The sequence below is a fragment of the Phascolarctos cinereus genome, unplaced genomic scaffold, assembly GCF_003287225.1.
Source record: "Phascolarctos cinereus isolate Bilbo 61053 unplaced genomic scaffold, phaCin_HiC Scaffold_2;HRSCAF=192, whole genome shotgun sequence".
Taxonomy (NCBI): domain Eukaryota; kingdom Metazoa; phylum Chordata; class Mammalia; order Diprotodontia; family Phascolarctidae; genus Phascolarctos; species Phascolarctos cinereus.
The window spans coordinates 146,960,264-146,965,326 of record NW_027555625.1 but is presented as its reverse complement, the minus strand read 5'-3'; positions in this window follow the sequence as shown (position 1 = coordinate 146,965,326).

Sequence of the window (5,063 nt, the reverse complement as noted above, 5' to 3'; positions counted from 1 at the left end):
AAAGAAAAGCTTTCTTTTCCTTCAGAGCTGAAGGTGTTTAAGCAAAGACCTTTGTCTTTTTCCACTGAAGACCACATATCAGGTAGATTTTAAAGGGTATTCTTATGCAGGCATGGGTTGGATTAGGGAAGAGAAAACTCTAAGGGAACTAGAGAACTGCCTTCAGGGGTTTGGAAAGTTAGCATATGTCTGAGGGATCCTATTTGCTCTGTTTGGTCCCAAAGGACAGAAGCAGGGACAATAGATGGAAGTTACAATGAGGCAAATTTAGGCTTATATAAGGAAAAAAATTTTTTAAAAAATAGTATCTTATTTTTTCCAATTACACATAAAGAAAATTTTTAACATTCATTTAAAAAATTTTTGAGTTCCAAATTTTTTCCCTTCCTCTCTCCCCTCACTCCTCCCTAAGACAGTAAGCAATTTGATTATGTGTAATCATATAAAATACATTTCTATATTAGTCATGTTGTGAAAGAAGAAAAGAACAAAAGGAAAAAAAAACCATGAAAGAAAAATAAAGTGAAAACAGTATGCTTTGATCTGCGTTCAGACTCCATAGTTCTTTCTCTGGATATGGATAGAATTTTCCATCATGAATCTTTTGGAATTGTCTTGCATCATTGTATTGCTGAGAAGAACTAAGTCATTCACAGTTGATCATCACATAATGTTGCTGTTACTATGTTTGTATGATGTTCTCCTGATTCTGCTCACTTCACTTTGCATCAGTTCATGTAAGTCTTTCCTGGTTTTTCTGAGATCTGCCTGCTCGTCATTTCTTGTAGCACAATAGTATTCCATTACATTCATGTACCACAACTTGTTCAGCCATTCCCCAATGGATGGGCATTCCTTCAATCTCCAATTCTAAGGAAAAACTTCTTAACAATTAGAGGTATCCAGGAGTGAGAAGGGCTACTTCAGGAAGTGGTTTATGTTCCCTCTCTGAAAGTCTTCAAACAGAGCCTGAACGGCCACTTGTTGAGTATGTAATGGGGGGGATACTTTTGGGTATGAATTGGACTTATTGGCCTCTGAGGGCCCTTCCAATTCTGAGATTCTTTTATTCCTTAGCTTTTCCTATTTTACTCAGAATTTTACTCTTTTCTGTGGTTTCTAGTGGGTGTGGAATAATTCTGAGTTATTCACATTTTCTTTCCTTTCTATTTGAAAGTCTTTCTCCCAGGAGTTCATAGAATAAGTTGTTTGTCATTGACATTGATAAATGAGAACTGAGAAGAGAGCATTAGCATTGACAATTAAGAGATCATTGGTAACTTTGGAGACAACAGTGTCAGTGATGAGGTCAGAAACCAGATTGTAGAGGGTTTAGAAGAGAATAATAATAATATAACTAGCTTTTACACAGAATTTTCAGGTTATCAAAGCATTTCACATATACAATTTCATTTGATTCTCACAACAAACCTGGGAGTTAGGTGCTGTTATTATCTCCATTTTGCAGATGAAGAAACTGAGGCACAAACAGGTTAGGTGACTGGACCAGCGTCACACAGCTAGGGAGTCTCTAAGATAACACTTGATTCCAAATCTAGCATTCCATCCACTGAGCTATCTCACTGCCTCTGTAAGAGGAAAGGAAGTTAAGGTAAGTATAGACAGCTCTTTCAATAAGCTTGGCTAAGGAGGGGAGAAATAGAGGGTGATAGCTAGTGAATCTATGAGTAACCACATTACAGAAAGCACTGGTGAATAGACAGGAACCAAAGATTAGTAAAGTGTTGGATGAGATTTGTAGTAACCTACTAGAGAAGGTGGGAGAGTGTGGGATTAAAGTAGGGGCTCCTCTTCAGTGGCTGGATAAAGGGGGAAGTGGAGTGGGATTGTTTTGGAAGGGCATGAGAGAGGCAGCTGGGGAGAAGAAGGTGTTCACAGCAAATGGCCTCAATTTTCTTGCTAAACTCTGAGGCAACGTCTATATGTGATAAGGTAGGTAGAAAGGGTGCCATAGAAGGTTTGAGGAGAGAAGAAAAGATTTTGGAACAGCTGCTGTGGTGAATGGGCTAGAATATTCAGTTAGGGAGGAATAGAAGGATTGCCTTGCTGTGGTGAGGGTTCAGTTGAGGTCAGATAGCACACATTTGTAGTGGACTTTCATGTCTGTGTGATTTCCTCTAGCTCCATTCAGGAGCACGTGAGTAAGAGAAGAGGAGGTAGACAATAGGAGTAATTCAGTGTTGGAGCTGGCAAGATATGAGTGTTGAAAGGACAAGAGAGCAAGGGATTTGAGAGTAATAATAATGACAGTGAACATTTATATGGGTGTTTTAAAAGCTGGTCCTGGAGTCAGGAAGACCTGGGGTTCAAATCTGGACTTAGACACTTAACTAGGTAAATGACCCTGGGTAAGTCATTTAACTCTGTTTTTCTCAGTTTCCTCAACTGTAAATTGGAGATAATAATAGCACCTACCTCTGAGCATTGTTATGAAAATCAATGAGATAATATTTGGGAAGAGCTTAGCACATAATAGGTACTTAATAGATTCTTGTTTCCTTTCCTAAGGTTTACAAGTTTTACATATATTATCTCATATAATCCTTATAAGAACCCCAGGAAATAGATACTATTATCATCCTTGTTTTACGGATGAGGAAGCCGGCACTCAGAAAGATTATGTAATTTGCCTAGGGTCGCACAACTAACATAATGTGTGAGAAAGGATTTGAACTTAGATATTATGACTCCAAGTCATAATGAATATTTTGATAAAAACAACAGCAGTAACAATAATAGATAGCATTTATATATTGCTTTAAGGTTTGCAAAGCATTTTGCAAATTTTATCCTCACAATAACCCTGCAAAGTAGGTATCTTTTAAAAAAATATTCTGCATTAGCCATGTCGCAAAAGATAGCACACAAAAAAGCAAGAAAAATTAAGAAAGTGAAAACAATCTGTACTAGAAGTTCATCAGTTCTCTCTCTGGAGGTGGATGGAATTTTTTATCGTGGGTCCTTTGGAACTGTCATGATCAGAGTAGCTAAGTCTTTCACAGATGATCATTATTCCAATATTGCTATTACTGTGGTACTATTATTATCTTCATTTTAGAGATGAGGAAACTGAGGCAATCAGAAGACAAGTGACTTGACCAGTGTAACAAAGCTAGTAAATGACTGAGGCAAGATTTAAAATCAAGACTTTCTGTCTCCATATCCAATGCTCTACCCACTGTAGCATCTAGCTACCTGGTTAATATGTTAAGTCCTTGCAAGATTCCTTGACTGAGGCAACAACAGAAAGAGCTTTGTTCAATGATCCCTTTCTTGTTCATCATCTTGCTCCAAATATAGCTTAAAAATCCCTTTGTGTTACCTATATCATATTTCAAAAGACTTAGCACTTGTACATTTTAACTTTCCTGATATGGTTCTTACAGGTTCATGCTGTTCTTTTGTACTTATTCCTGCTTCTGTTCCAGGTAAAGAAGTGATGTTTCTTTGTGAAAATCAGATGAATTAGTAAAAGACATTGTCAGCAATACCCTTTTGTGGAAGGTTTGTGTGCCGAGGAGGTATCCTCTTGCTCCTTCCTTAAAGAGATAGGATGTTTCCTTAACAAGGTTAACTTCTTAGGAATGTCAGCATAGAAAACTTTACTCTGGCATTGCTAATTACGAATTTGTCTCTGTCAAAGTATCAACTTGCCTTGTTGCAAGTATCACTGAGTTACCTCCACCTTCATAATGAAGTTCACAGTGTCCCAGCAGTTGGAGCAGTTTGGGGTAACAGAGGCTTTGACCCAATAGGCACACTGACCAGTGATCTTAAAATCAATGGCCTTCATTACAGGTGCATTTTAACTTGGCTAAGCTAAAATGTGAATCCTACAATGTGATACCCAGGGGGATGAGGGGATGAGGAAAGAAAGCGGGGTTCAGGGACAAGAATGTTCTGGGTCTCAATCACTAGAGGATAATCAATAATTGTCAGGCCACAGCAGTTATTTAAGAATTTATTAATGGCTTATTGTTGTTGTTGTTGATTTTTCATTTTCAAATAAGATCAATGATATCATGAATGAGTGATGTCTTGACTTGCTCACCAGGCAGTGAAGCAAATTGTCAGCCTCACTCTTCAGTCGTCCAAGTCCAGTGGCAAGACAAAAGTCAAGGTGACTGGTGATGGCCTGGGATGCAGTGGATGACCTTGGCATCTTTGATGTCTGACTGAGCTTTAAGTGCTTCACAGCACCTGCTTCAGCCACCTTCATGGCCATTGAAACAAATTGCTCTCATCTGCCCATTGTATCGGGAAAAGTCTTCCCATGCTTGGGGTAGACACCCCACTAACTCACCAGCAGGTTTGAGGCCTGTAGGTCACCTTCAACTTGGTTTAGCCCATCTGCTGAGATGGTTTTACCTGAGTGTGGCTGCTGAGCGAGCTGCAGCGTCTTGGAGCCACAAGTGAGAGTTGGGTGGAGGTGGACACCAAAGGTGGGTGAGCAGCCCTGAACGGGCTTTGCAAACCCTCACGCCAGAAGTGCTGCTCCTCCCTGAACACCCCATATACCTCATTAAGTACTTACTATGTGCTAGGTAATGTGCTAAGTGCTGAGGGTACAAAGGCAAAAACAGTTTCTGCCATCAAGGAGCTTACATTCTAATGGAGGAGAAAACATGCAAACAACTATATACATGTAAGACATATACATATGTGTAATATATGTGACATATGTTACAGACATACATATATATGTAATATGTGGAAAGTAAGCTCCGAGGGAAGCTTAGTACACTGAAAATTTAACAATCAGCTACCTGTTTGAGCTCTGCCACACCACTGGTCCCTCAAGGAGCTCATAGTCTAATGGGGGAGACAATATGCCAAAAATTGTACACAAAAGATATATACAGTGTAAATAGAATGCAGTCTCAGAGGGAAGCCTCTAGCAAGGGCAGGAAGAACTGGGAAAGGCCTTTTGCAAAAGGTGAGATTTGGGCTGAATCTTGAAACAGGCCAGGGAAGCCAGAAGACAGCTGATTTTACAGACAGAGAGAGATACCAGGGATTGAATGGTGGTCCCCACTATAGAA